The sequence below is a fragment of the Camelina sativa genome, chromosome 2 (assembly GCF_030686135.1).
Source record: "Camelina sativa cultivar CO46 ecotype springtype chromosome 2, ASM3068613v1".
Classification (NCBI taxonomy): Eukaryota; Viridiplantae; Streptophyta; class Magnoliopsida; order Brassicales; family Brassicaceae; genus Camelina; species Camelina sativa.
Window position 1 is genome coordinate 4,757,888 of NC_141881.1, and position 15,427 is coordinate 4,773,314.

Below are 15,427 nucleotides of genomic sequence, written 5' to 3' on the forward strand. Positions count from 1 at the left end.
TGTTGGTTGGTTGTTATTGTTGTATGTGTTTGGACAAAAATAATCGATTCGTTTAGAGACTACGAAAACAAGAAATAGATGTTGAATAGTCGTTTTTATTGATCAAAGTATTGAGCTCAAATACAAGAGTTTAAAGCACAACGAGTCAATTTAGGAACCATAGCAATGCTTTGGAATTGAGTCGTGTGGCTGTGTTTTAGGTCTCTTGTTTTGGCTTCAATCTCCCCCGTTATTGTGCCGATATCGCTCCCTATTTATATAGAAGTCTCTTTACCGTAATCCTCATGGGATTTTGGGTTTGAGTAACCGCCTCTTCATGAGATAAGGTCGTTCCCAATATTCTCTCCACGAGATTGAGTCAAATATTTTCTTGATAATGTTGTAGCAAATCAGAGTCGGTCCCAAAGTCCAGTTATGGCCCGTATTGACTCGTTGTTTGTCGCTATGGCCCGAATTAGCTCGTTAATTGTTGTGTCGGCCTGTATCAGCTCGATGTTTGCCGTTACGGTCCATATTGGCTTGATGATTGTCGTTATGGTCTGTATTGGCTTGATTCGTACCGTTATAGCCGGTATTGACTCAATGTTTACCGTTACGGCCGGCATTGACTCAATGTTCTAGAGAATGGATAATTCTCTATTTTTTATAGAATATATCATAAATATAATAGAATTTATCTATTATAATTTATATGATTAAAATTATGCCCAACAGTTTGTCCTCCACTCTCTATTTTCTTAATAAGAATTTATAGAGTAGTATAGACAAATGGTATCATTTTAATAAACCATAAATATAAAAGCTAAATATTTGTATAAGTCATGACATACCTATAGCTGTAGCTGTTATCTCGCACTTGATTAATTCGTTGCTTTCCATTAACGATGTTGTGATCCATATCGTGATTTTGTAGTTTTGTAGTTTTGGGACGATGTTTATCCCATGGCAAGACCTGTGACAATGCTTGTCATCACCGGTTTATTAAATTGACTGCGCATTAGCTTTATATTGACAATTTTGTCATAGCCAATTTAATGAATTGGCTATAGCATTTGATTTATATTGACAATTTTTTTCATGGCCAATTAGATGAATTGGTTCCACATGGACTCAACAATGACAATTTGTCATAGCAAATTTAGTGAATTGTCTTCACATCGGCTCTAAAATGATATAGTTGTCATAAACAGGTTACTTGAATTGGCAAATGGGATACACATTGGTTCCACATTGGCTCCAATTTGTCGGTTTAGCCTTAGCCAATTATCACATTGGCCAAAATTACTTGAATTGGCTACAACTTGACTTCACATTGTCTCCAATTCTTTGAATCGGATACACGGTTGACTCAGTGTTGGTTTAAGTCGACATTTGGCCTTATCCACTTTATTGAATTGGCCGCACTTTGGCCCCGGATTGGCTCTAAAACGCCAATGTGGTCTTAGCCAATTTCTTGAATTGGCTACACATTGACTCTGCATTGATTCTAAAACGACAAAGCAGCCATAACCAATTTCTTGAATTGGTTTTACATTGACTCCGCATTGGTTCTAAAACGACAAAGCAGCCATAACCAATTTCTTGAATTGGTTTTACATTGACTCTGCATTGGTACTAAAACGATAAAGTCTCCATAACCAATTTCCTGAATTAGCTTTACATTGTTTCCGCATTGGTTCGGAAATGACAGTGCAGCCATAACCAATTTCTTGAATTGGCTAGACATTGATGCATCGACTATAAATAGGCAATGTGGTTCCTAACCGATTTCTTGAATTGGCTACACACTTACTCTACATTGGTTTTCAATAGACAATGTGGTTCCTAACCATGCATTGGCTTTAAATAGACAATGTGGTTCCTAACCAATTTCTTGAATTGGCTACACATTGACTCTATATTGGTTTTCAATAGACAATGTGGTTCATAACCATGCATTGGCTTTAAATAGACAATGTGGTTCCTAACCAATTTCTTGAATTGGCTTCACATTGACGAGTTTTTCACAGCCAAATTATTGATTCCATGCTCGTGACATGATTCAGGTTCGTGACCCATTTCTCGTGTCATTCTAATGAGTTCCACTTTCGAGCGTTTCACATCGAATTTATTGTTAGCAAGTGTTTTGCTGTCAAGTTCATATATCTTTTACCCAACCACCAGATGGATATAAAATTTGTTAAACTACCTTAGCGACGTCTCGCTAGTAGGCAAGTGTAGCGAGTGTTTCCCTTTTAGGTGATTACCCAATTTTTGTAGTGAGCCTATCGTTCACGAATTCGTGTATCAATGGCTACACTACTATATGAACAACTTCAGGACCATGTCATACGTTGTAAGTCATGTTTATTTTGTATCGTGACAAGCTTCACATCAAATGACATGATTTTTCTGTCTTGCAACAAGATTTATAGCCCATGTTCATGACATGAGTTCTAAGTTTCAGTAGAGAACGTTTTGAAGATCTGTGCATCAAGTGTCTCACCATAAGATTCTTGTTAACGAGTGTTTCGTTGTCAAATTTTGCATCCAGTGATTCGTCACATAAATTTCGCCAGCGCCTGCTTCCTCAATGGTTAGCAGTGACTATCATATTGAAAAATGCTTCCTCAATGGGTAAGCATCCATAAACTTTTCAAGTTTCTCGATTCATTAGCGTTGGTTACCCAAGGGTAAGCATTTTTCTACTAATTTTGTCATCAGCACATGGCTACCAAGTTGACGAAGTATACTCTCATAATGGGTAATGAGTTACTAAAAACTTAGTTATTTTATATCAAAAATCTATCAATGTTAAAAAGAAGTAAAAATATAACTAAAAACGAAAATGAATAATAACTTATAAAACCTTTCAATAACCTTATATCACCATGCAGTAAAAATCGAGTCATTTTGACGATTTGCGCTCCTCAATTTCAGTTTTGCTTTAAGTTTGGTAAGATTCCTCACCATTACTTATGACGCTAGTGTATTCGCTTCGATGTCTTTGGTAAAGTTTGTCATCACGTGTTGATCTTTCGTTTCTCACTGTGCGAGAGTCAAAATGTGACGAATGTTGATGTCAATACGGTGTATTTTTTTCCCATTTTATTTGTGCCCATGCCCGCGAGAGCACATCTTCCATGGTTCTGCACTGATACTTGGTAAGTTCTTTGTACAAGTCACCATCATGAAGTAAACCTCTCTTGAATGCCAATATGGCAGTAGACATGTTGCAACTTGGTATCGACACCTTCTCCTTGTTGAATCATCCCACGTAGGCACGTAACAGCTCATCTCTCTTCTGTTATACCTCATAAAGGTCATCCGCTGTTTTTTCGAGGTTCATGCTGCTTGCGAATTGTTCAACAAAAAGATCCATCAATGATGCAAACAAATTTATTGAGCCGTTTGGCAAGTTGATAAACCACTGAAGTGCAGCCCCCGTAAGGCTTGAGCCAAATCCTTTGCACATGGTAGCTTCTTGATATTCTCTTTGCACATGGCTAAGACAAAATAAAATGGGGGTTTGTTGTGGGTTTTCCTTCGAACCAAAATAGAAAGCAAATAAGAAATAAAGCAATGTAAATAGCAATAGACGAAGTGTTGGGCAATAGGGAATTCTCAGGGTATCATAGATCAAATCATACTAATAAACTAAACAGGGAGTTTTCGATTATTAACGTTCAAGAACTCAAATTTGGACTAAGCAACTGGCCTATTCCCATAGAACCTAATCACTATGTCTAGACAACCTAGATTACTCTATTTCCGCAGGTAAATAGGAGCTAAACACACATAAATAATCCAAGTTTGATAAGTTCACAAACAAAACTCCATAACTCAACTTTCGGTTGGTTATGACGCTTTGCTCATCTAAATTACTTTAGGCTATTTAAATCTATCCTAAAAGCAGTAGCTAGGGCGTCAATCACGCAGTAAGCATCAAAGATATATTTAGATGGAGAACAATAAACGAACAAACCCAAATCTAATCACTCTAGTCAACAATTCATGAATCCCCTTTTGAAAACCCTTAAACCCAACAAGATAACTACTCAGACATACTCATGCAAATCAAAGCTATATGAATAAGATATTGCATAAAAGATTAAGAGTATGAGAAAAGGGTTGAGAGATCTTCTCTAGAATACAAAGTAGATGATTCTTCTTCCTCAAATAAGTAGGGAATAGAAACGAAAGAATGTAGAAAGAGTAGTGGTAACTCTATAATTTACATGTTTTTAGCATCCTTTTGTGTCCATATTTTGCATTGTTCATACCTCTAACTCAGCATTTTTAGGACATTAACTGTAGGATTTCACTTTTAGGCCATTTAGGGTGTTGCATTCTTGCATTTGCATGTTTTGGATGAAAACAGGTGCTAAAGAGCCTAAAATGGGGAAAAACAAGGACAAACCCGAGCATGTACCCGAAGGAGCCATCGAGCTGGAAGAACAAGTCCGAACCCTAACACGATCGAGGAGGATCCAAGAGCCGGAAGAACAACCCGAAGATCTACCCGAGGAGTAAACCGACTTCACCCTCGTGTACCCCATCGAGTAGACCATCAGGCAGGTCTGGGAAGCTATGTCAAAGGGGTTTCCATATATAAAACCCTCCTCTCCTTCCTCGCAAACGAGCACGCCGCAGACCCTCAAACCAGAGAGCAAGAGCTTCTGTGAGAGAACTGAGCGACTCAAACACTTTTCCCTTTCGTTTTAGATTTTATTCTATAAATTTTTATCATTTCTTTAGATTTCTATCTTGTATTCTTTCTACTCTACTCTACCGTTTATTATAATGCAATTTTCGTTCTTAGTTGTTGTTATGTTTCTTGTTATTATGTCTGAGTAGTGTAGTAAAGTTTCTAGAGATGGGATAGATGATTTTGTGTTCTTGATCGGTTAGGATGTCTTAGTTGATTGTATTTGTTTATTAGATTTCCTTCTAGATTGGTGTTCTTAATGCTGTCAACAGACCGAGAGGTTGAGATTAGATCTAGGGCGTTTTACCACCAAGAGGTGTAGATGAGATGCTTGAATCAACCAATGCTAGAGGTTTACTCACTTAGCCTAAGAGATTAGATGAGTAAGGGGTTTACTGACAATAATGAATCGAATCTTAATGCCTGCTTGGTCATGTTTCTCCAACGAGAGTTGGGTAGGGGTGTGATCAAGGTTGATTGTTTCTAGTGCGAGAGTGTTTTAACAAGGTTTTAGAGATTCATTGTCTAGGAAATATTTGCTTGAGGCATGTAAGACATTTGTATCGGTTAGGAATACTTAGGATTCGATTACCCCATCCTTAGAAGCTTTCGTATTTTAACTGTTTGCATTTTCATACCTTACTCGATCCCTTACCCAGTCAGGTACACGATAATCTGCATCGAGTAACCCCTCGAGCTGTTCATACCATCTTTGCATACTCGATCATCCCACCCGATCATGTACTCAAATGCTTGCATCAAGTGCTTAGGTCGTGTGGTTCCTTATTTTATTACTTTAGGATTGTTAGATCAAAACCCTTAATTGCTTGGCTTGACTTGCATTGTTCTGATTGCATCCTTCCTGCTAGCATAAACAACCATTTCGATTGATAACCCTTTGTACTACAACTGCATAGGGAATTGATACCCTGGGTGAAACCTGTTTATCAATTTGGCGTCGTTGCCATTTGGTTGTGTTTATTTTGCTACGTTTAGGATTTCAGCACTTGCTAGTTCAAGTTCTTTTGTTTATATTGGTTCGGAATCTGACTTGTTTGCATTCGTTCTTGTTTGTTTTGAATCTCAGGTACAACCCGAGCACCCACCCAACCCGTCACTCGATCACCTGGATCAATTTGACCCTCGTGTACACACTCGGACACCTACCTGTGCATGCAAACACGATCCAGAGGTAGCCAGAACCTGAGTTCTTTCATCGACAACATCGACAGACCAAGGCTACTCAGACAACAACAAGTTCAACCAGAACCAACAATCATTGAGGAGACGATGAACAATCAAAACGGTCGACCAGCTCCTCAAGCAAGGATCAACATAGGAGCAGGAGATGCTCCATCTACTCATACTCAAAGGAATGGTATTGTGCCACCTGCTGTCCATAAAACCAATTTTGAGATCAAGAGTAGTCTCATCCAGATGATACAGAGTAACAAGTTTCATGGATTGCCAATGGAGGACCCGTTGGATCATCTGGATGAATTTGATAGGCTATATAGCCTCACCAAGATAAATGGAGTCAGTGAGGATGGATTCAAACTCCGGCTTTTCCCATTCTCTTTGGGAGACAAAGCACACATCTGGGAGAAATCACTCCCCAAGGAGTCCATCACCACTTGGGAAGTGTTCAAGAAGGCATTCCTGGCCAAATTCTTCTCTAACTCCAGAACCGCAAGGCTGAGAAATGACACTTCCGGCTTTGTTCAGAAGAACAATGAGATGTTCAGTGAAGCTTGGGAACGTTTTAAGGGATACACTACCCGATGTCCACATCATGGCTTCAACAATGCTTCATTGCTGAGTACATTACAGAGGAGTAGTCCCCAAGATACGAATTTTGCTGGACACCGCAAGTAATGGTAACTTCCTCAACAAGGATGTTGATGAAGGTTGAGACCTAGTGGAGAACTTGGCTCAATCTGATGGGAATTACAATGAGGAATATGATCGCACAGTGCGATCTACAGGAGAGAAAGATGCCAGGTACAAGAGGGACATGAAAGCCCTCAATGACAAGCTTGATAAACTACTCAGCCAACAGCAGCATGTTCATGCCATATCTGATGTTTTTACAACAAGATGGGGAGACTGTGCAAATAGAGGATGTCAACTACATCAACAACCAGGGAGGTTTTAACAAAGGGTACAACAACTACAAGCCAAACCCGAATCTGTCTTACTGAAACCCGAATGTTGCCAATCCTCATGACCAAACTTACCCATCTGCAGTTCAAGGGAACTAGGTCCAGCAAAAGCCTTTTGTTCAGTACAATCAAGGCTATGCACCTAAGCAGCAATACTCTGGAAACTACAACCCACCACCTGGATTCCAACAACAACAAGTCCCGCAGAACCAATCACAGGAAGCTGAGTTACGCGGCCTACTTCAGCAAATGATTCAAAATCAGGCTTCAACATCTATGGACATTGCAAAACGGTTTGCAGAGATGAGCAACAAGATCGACTAAGGATACAATGATTTGAATGCCAAGTACGAATCACTAAATACTAAGGTTAGATACCTGGAAGGCCACCACAACAACCAACCAGCTCCCAGGTAAAACTGTTCAGAACCCTAAGGATTATGCCACAGCCCAAGCCATCTTCCTTGATGATGACTATGAGGATTACCTCACTGAGGACAGTGATGCTCAAGATGGGGAGTATACAGATCACTATGGAATAAACGAGGCCAAGTATTACATATCCGAGTATGAACCCGAGCCTTCACCCGAGGAGACTGATCGAGTTGATGATCGAGCAATGGTTCAAGAATCACAAATCGAAGAACCACCCAAGGCTAAACCCTATGACCTACCCGATGATGGTGATCGGATGATACATCGAGTAGATGTTGAGATGAGAGATCAGTCTCAACTACCTGTAGCAAAGGAAGGGGAGCTAGAGGAAAGGTTCAATACTGCACTTGACATCCAACTGGAGGCGCTTGCAGAGCGTATGGCCAAGCATAAAGATCCACCTCCTAAGATTTTGCCACCACACGAACTTCAAGAGGAATCTGCCAAGGAGGCAGCTCGGCTGGAGAATGAGGTTAAGGAGGCTATCAAGGAGATTGGGTTTGAGATTCTCAGGAGTGGAGTGTGTTTAGATCCTGAGCTGCGAATCGAGGAAAAGTTGGAGGATCCTGGCTCCTTTACTTTGCCATCCTCGATAGGACTCCAGATTTTCAAGAATTGCTTGTGCGACCTTGGAGCTTCAGTTAGCGTTATGCCGCTGTCAGTTGCCAACAAGATGGGATTCATCAATTTTAAACCGAGTAGTCTGTATTTGGTTCTAGCTGATAGAACAGTCAGACATCCTATTGGAATCCTGGGAAATTTGCCTCTCAGGATTGGAAGGGTGGAAGTCCCTACTGATTTCATGATTCTTGATATGGATAAGGAACCAGACGACCCACTGATCCTAGGAAGACCATTCTTGGCAACAGTAGGAGCTGTGATTGAAGTGAAGCAAGGAAAGATCAGAATAGAGCATGGTGAGCACTTCAAGATGGAGTTTGATGTGAAGAAGGGGATTAAGAGGCCAACCATTGATGGTCAAGCTTTTTCCACTAAGACAAAGGAGAGAAAAGTCAAAAATTTTGAGGAAGTCAACACCACATTTGCCTTGGAACCTGGACAGAACCTAGAGAATTAGTTGAACCAGCCTGCTACAGTGGAGAGGATTCTAAAACCTCTTCCTAAAAGATCCCATGCTTAAAGAGCATGAAGAGTCAAGCTTAGTGACTTTAAACAAGCTCACTTGGGAGGAAGTCCCAAAGGTATCTTTTATTCTATTTTAATTTTGATTTATTTGATTTAACTTATTTTCTATTTTTGCATGTTTATTTTTTTTTATTTTAAAAAAAAAGAAAAGTGTAAAAAGGAAATTGGAGAACCCGAGGCTCAACCCGACACCGTACTCGACGCGCCTGATCGTGTCCCTGCTCGGGTGGCGAGTGGAGTCCGAATTCCACAAGAAAGCCCACTCTCGATGAAGCCCAAAACCCTAGCCCTACTCTATTTAAGGGTTTAGAAACCCTTCTCCCTCAGCATCACCGATAAGTCTTCTCTCAACCCTAGAGCTTTTAGCTTCCATAATTTCTATTCTCTCTCAATCTCGAGCTTTATTCAATTTTCTTTGGGACTAACCTTATAATCTCGAAGCTTAGCTTTTCTTCTTAATGATTCGATAAAGGAGCCACATACGAAAACCTACCAAAGGAAGGGAAGAAGATCGACCTCCACCGCTGCTACAATCGGAGGTGATGCCGTCAAACCTCGAGAATCCCAAGGAAGAAGAAACGTTCCGCATTCCCAACCGATGGCTGGACGTTTTGCTTCACCCACCCGATGCTCAACCCAATCCACCACTAGATCCGGTGCTCGAGTAACCGATCGTGTAGACCATCGAGTTCGCTTACCGAGTCCGATGGCGAGTACTGTTCGCCGATCTCCTCAACGTAGGGACCTGTCTGCGTCCGAGAGGACTGTTACCGACCCCATGGAGGTCGATTTTGATGCTGGTGGAGAAGAGCAAGGGGAATTCCAAACCTCGCGGCTAAGGAGCAGAGCTGTGGTTGCAAGAGGGAAGAGACCAGCTTCTGAGAAGGCTGAGAGGGTAGCTGAGAGAGCAGCTGAGGATGAGGATCGAGACTCAGAGGAGGAGAACCGTGAGCGAGAGGAGGAGCAGAGAGAGAGAGAACACGCCAGCCTCGCGGATGCTGAAGCAAAAGGAAGTGGAGACTCCGGCAAAACTCTTCAAGGCTTTCTGGAAGATGAGCTTCGTTGGTACCTGATACCCTCACCGTGAGACGATGAAGCAGTTGGGCATTGCTAGAGATGTTGAGTTTCTGTTCGACATGTGCCAACTGAGCCATATGATGCAAGCTCACCTTGAGGCCTATGAGGAGGAGACGGTCCACTTTCTCTCAACTTTGAGGCTGCACTACTTTGAGGACCACCCGACCCTACTGCCCGATGGGGGGATTGGGTTCATCACCTTCTCCGTGAGAAACAAGGAGTACCGGCTCACTTTCAAGGAGATGGAGAAGTTGTATGGTTTCAAGGCTGGTAGTGGAGAAGGAATGGAGGTTAGCAAGGAGGAAATGAGGTCCCTATGGCTGACAATAGGAGACAAGCTCCCCTACAAGTCCACAAGCTCCAAATCCGAATAAGGAGCCGTGTCTTGAGGTATTTTCACAAGTCCCTCGCATGCACTCTTTTTGCTAGAAAAGAGACTGGGAGTATGAACGATCATGAGCTCCAGCTGCTGGATATTGCATTGTGTGGAGTTTTGGACAATGCTAGGGATGGTACACTGCTAGTTGGAGATGTTGCGGATACTAGCATGGTGTTTGTGCTGCTCGATCAGTTCCTCTACCTCAAGTCATGGGCGATGAAGAAAAGAGAAGGAGGCGGAGAGATCTCCATTGGAGGACTGGTTACACCGATCTTAATGGCTTTCGATGTGCCGTTGAAGGGAGTGGTACACGATCCGAGATGGCTGGACACAGACTACCTCGTGCTGGCAAGATTTTTGGCCCATGAGAGGCCTAATGATATGATATTTTTCAAGTTCGTCCATCCAACCGCCGGAGCTGCCCAAATGATCCTACCTAATGTCATATGCACCAAGGTCCGGCTGGGAGACAACATCGACTTTGCACCGCCTTTGGAGGAGCTGTACAATCCGGAGGAGGAATCCAAAGCTGAGAAGAGGGAGGCAACCGGGCAAAGACAGGGAGATAGCTCGGAAGATTTCGATTTTGAGGAGTATGTGTGTTCTCAAAAGCAACCGGTTGGAGTGAGGGAAGCTCACAAGAGGATCAGATGGCTGAAGAGGATGAACAAGTTTTTGGTGAAGAAGGTAAAGGATCTTACTAGTTTGGTGAAGACTATGGGAGGTCAGATCAAGGAGCTGCAAGATAAGGCAAGTTGTGCCTCAGCCCCTACCTCGGCATACGCACCAACTTGGATGGGGAGAAGCGGACCGCTTGGTGGAATTCGAGGACTGACACCTCCAGAGCCTCACAGAGCATCATCCTACGAGCCCCAAGCTGAGGAGAACATCACACGACCAGAAGCATCACGGAGAAGCCATTCAGACGCCTATCCAATGCCTAACCCGATGGGATACACGATGCCTTATCCGATGCACCCATCGAGCACCCAGTCGGGTGATTACTCAGGACTCTTCCCTCCGCCTTACCAGATGCCATATAAGATGCCGTATACGATGCACCCTGCGAGTGGCTATACGGGTGATCATTCTGGACCTCTTCCACCATATCCATCGTACTACCCGATGCCCTACCCGATGAGCTACGTGATACCCCCCTCGATCAACCCCTCGGATGCTGGTCCGAGTAAGTCGTCTGTGCATATCACCGAGCTCTCTGACGAGCAAACACCGACACCTGCTGAAGCCGGAGACAACCCTGGCTACACGTTGGCGAGTATGGAGGCTGCTGCAACCTCCTTCTTCACCAACCCATAAGGTACCACTTTCATCCAACCTTTGTAAATAACATTGCATTTAGTTTTCTTTTATTTTGTGTGATTCTTGGATTCTTTTTCCAACTTTTATTTACACAGGGACTGTGTAATTTAAGTTTGGGGGAGGGTCCTAGAATGTATTTAGCATTGTGTTTTATTTTCTTATTTTTTTATTTCAAATTTTTGCATGCTAGTTTTATTCATCTGAGTATGCATCTATGTGCATTGAAAAAACCCAAAAAAATTTGAAAAATTTACAAAAAAAATAAAAAAAAAAGTGTTCATGTAGTTACATTTACATATTAGGATTGAGTCTAGTTTGTTTCATATAGGATTGTTGCATATGCATGTTAGGGGACAAATGATTAAAACTACCTTGTTTAAAATCAAACCTTAGGATTGAAGCTACAGCCTTTAATCACAGTTCATTGTTGCTAGTTCAATCTTTGGAAAAAAATGAAAATTCTTTGCTTAGAACCTTGTGTCTTTTGAATGCTTCATCCACTTGTTTGAACATTGGAACATCTCTATATTATTGGATTTAATTTGAACTTTAGTTGTCTTGGTTATGGAACTTGAATACTTGCTCATGGTAACACTAAATTCGGGTAACCCGATTCATCTTTCCTACCCATGAACCCAAACCTTTCTTTTAAGCCTTGTTGTGAATTGTTGAGTGAGGCCTTTTTCATTGTGCAATAGGTGGTGAAACCTTGAGAGTATTGAGAACGACAAATAACTGCATCTTGATTTAGCTAAGTTAGAATTTGAACTAGCTAATAGATTCGGTTTTGAAAGATAGGTGGTTAGTATGTTTATTTGGGGTTGGGTTAAGGAATAAAAAAAAAAGGTCCCTAAGGTTAGAATCAATTATCTCTAAGTCTCAAAGTTAAAAAAAAAAAAAAAAGAGAAAAAATCTTGCTATAATCTCCTAGAAAAATATATATATATAGCAAAGAAAGAAAAAATAAAAAAAGAGAGCTAGAAGTTTAAAGTTTAAACCTTAGGGAGTAAAAAAAAAAGAGTTAAAATCAAGGATGTGGGTAGTTTAATTCTAGGGTGTTTGGTAAAAAAAAGAAAGAGTGAATGAGAAAAGGGTAGATCATCAAGAGTTAAGCTTTGTATACCCAAATTGTTCTCAGTCTTAGATAGTTTTCACAATTGTCTAGCAATCCTTCTTTTGAGAGAAAACCAACCAAAGAATTTGTTTGAAACCACCTTACTAAAAAGCCTTACCCTTGAAACCGATTGAGCTTGATTCACCTGCCAATTGCAAGAATTCGCCAAACACTTAATTGAATGTGAAAGAGATGTTCTCTATCTTTAGTTGGAGGTTGAACTAGATCGATGCATGGTAATAAGCATTAAAAAATATTTGTAAGTATGTTGATTGATCTTAGCACCATTAAACTATCTTTAAGGACTATAGCTTGAATCCTTCGCTTAGCAAATAAAGGTTATGAGTCCCCGTTTTTAACCGCGCCCTCCTACCTCCTTGCTAGAGGACTAATAAGATTAAGTTTGAAGGTCTGATACTCTCTAATTTACATGTTTTTAGCATCTTTTTTTTTACCATATTTTGCATTGTTCATACCCCTAACTAAGCATTTTTGGGACATTAACTGTAGGATTTCACTTTTAGGCCATTTAGGGTGTTGCATTCTTGCATTTGCATGTTTTGGATGAAAACAGGTGCTAAAGAGCCTAAAATGGGGAAAAACAAAGACAAACCCGAGCATGTACTTGAAGGAGCCATCGAGCTGGAAGAACAAGTCTGAACCCTAACACGATCGAGGAGGATCCAAGAGCTGGAAGAACAACCCGAAGATCTACCCGAGGAGTAACCCGACTTTACCCTCGTGTACCCCATCGAGTAGACCATCGGGCAGGTCTGGGAAGCTAGGTCAAAGGGGTTTCCATATATAAACCCGTCCTCTCCTTCCTCGCAAACAAGCATGCCGCAGACCCTCAAACCAGAGAGCGAGAGCTTCTATGAGAGAACTGAGCGACTCAAACACTTTTCCCTTTTGTTTTAGATTTTATTCCATAAATTTTTATTATTTCTTTAGATTTCTATCCTGTATTCTTTCTACTCTACTCTACCGTTTATTATAATGCAATTTTCGTTCTCATTTGTTGTTATGTTTCTTGTTATTATGTCCGAGTAGTGTAGTAAAGTTTCTAGAGATGGGATAGATGATTTTGTGTTCTTGATCGGTTAGGATGTCTTAGTTGATTGTATTTGTTTAATAGATTTCCTTCTAGATTGGTGTTCTTAATGCTGTCAACAGACCGAGAGGTTGAGATTAGATCTAGGGCATTTTACCACCGAGAGGTGTAGATGAGATGCTTGAATCAACCAATGCTAGAGGTTTACTCACTTAGCCTAAGAGATTAGATGAGTAAGGGGTTTACTGACAATAATGAATCGGATCTTAATGCCTGCTTGGTCATGTTTCTCCAACGAGAGTTGGGCAGGGGAGTGATCAAGAGTTATTGTTTCTAGTGCGAGAGTGTTTTAACAAGGTTTTAGAGATTCATTGTCTAGGAAATATTTGCTTGAGGCATGTAAGACATCTGTACAGGAATACTTAGGATTTGATTACCCCATCCTTAGAAGCTTTCGTATTTTAATTGTTTGCATTTTAATACCTTACTCGATCCCTTACCCGATCAGGTACACGATAACCTGCATCGAGTAACCCCTCGAGCTGTTCATACCATCTTTGCATACTCGATCATCCCACCCGATCCTGTACTCGAATGCTTGCATCAAGGGCTTAGGTCGTGTGGTTCCTTGTTTATATTATTTTCTTTTATTATTTTAGGATTGTTAGATCAAAACCCTTAATTCTTGGCTTGACTTGCATTGTTCTGATTGCATCCTTCCTGCTAGCATAAACAACCATTTGGATTGATAACCCTTTGTACTACAACTGCATAGAGAATTGATACTCTGGGTGAAACCTGTTTATCAAGTAGAAAGAGAGATGGTGACTTCAAAGATGAACGACGATGGCTTCCAAGATGAGCTGAAAGAGGACAAGATTCGACGTCTGTGGAGGAGTCTCAGGTCGTCCTTAGGGCTGCTGCTAGAGGTGTGGATGACTGTATAATGAAGAAGAAAGGAAGTACAGCGGAGGCACACCTTGAAACCCTAGGTGTTAAGAGTATTTATAGGGTTTTGTCTTGGATTAGGGTTTGTAAGGGTAAAAACGTATTTTCTTATTGAGTGCAGGACAAGGGGCGTCGAAAGAGGCTTCTGGACCGTGGAGGAGACTTGGACTGGGTCGCAATAATGGTCGCTGGTCAGACCTTCATTAAAAGCCCATTGGCTAGATGATTCTCCTTACATCGGTTTATAACACGTCTCGGTAAAATGGGCATAACTTCCGGATGGCTGGATGGCTTGACTTAATTCTACTTTGAGGAGAAAGATTACTCATTCAGCTTTCCACAGACACAAAGCACGTAAAAATGTGAGTTCTGGAAGGTCTTCAAAAATGGCCCGTACTGAAGAGCTCTGAATCTGTCTTGTAACATGTTTTCTTTGTCTTTTGGTCTTTTTCGCTAAAAAACTTGGAAAACCTTCTTGAAACCTGAAATACTTAATAATAGACCTTTTATACCTGAAATCTCATCAGAATCTTCCTAAATTCATATGAAAACTATAGCTAATATGGATAAAATAATGATGTTATCAACTCCTCCAAACTTAGACTTTGCTTGTCCTCAAGCAAATAATTAGAATAAATCATTGAAAAGAGGTTTTGAAAATAATGGGAATTCAATTATCATTAGGGATATCGTTTTTGCACTCTTTATCGCCTTGACATTAGGAACTTACATTTGTAATTGCCCATGAGAATCATCAGCGCTCTTTGATCCCACAATTTTTTAGAGTTTCCAGAATCTCCATAGTCATCTCTTTACATAAATTAATTAATAATAAAAGGTGAAATCTTACCAAGGGAAAATCGATCAATGGCTTGTCGACTCTCTTCAAGCCAAGACTTTCTTCCTATGATTCATTTTCTCTCCCTTTTCTCAATTCCAAGGAATCTATTTCTCCCTAATTTTCTAGGGTATCATTTTTTTTTATAGATCCCTTGCTCTTCTATTTTTTTTTATATATATTGGACAGGCTTCCATGAAATCCAAAGTATGCTCGGGTTTACGCGACATCCCTTGGCTCACTTCTTTGCTACCTATATCCTTATTCTTT

The 15,427-nt window shown here is 40.8% G+C and overlaps 1 non-coding gene across 1 annotated transcript; it reads right to left on the reverse strand.

Annotated features, from left to right (window-relative positions):
• Positions 1–6,379: 6,379 nt before the first annotated feature.
• On the reverse strand, positions 6,380–6,486 carry LOC147948285 (small nucleolar RNA R71). The gene has a single exon (XR_015585977.1). It is a non-coding gene; the product is annotated as a small nucleolar RNA R71 (small nucleolar RNA).
• Between the last annotated feature and the right edge of the window lie 8,941 nt (positions 6,487–15,427).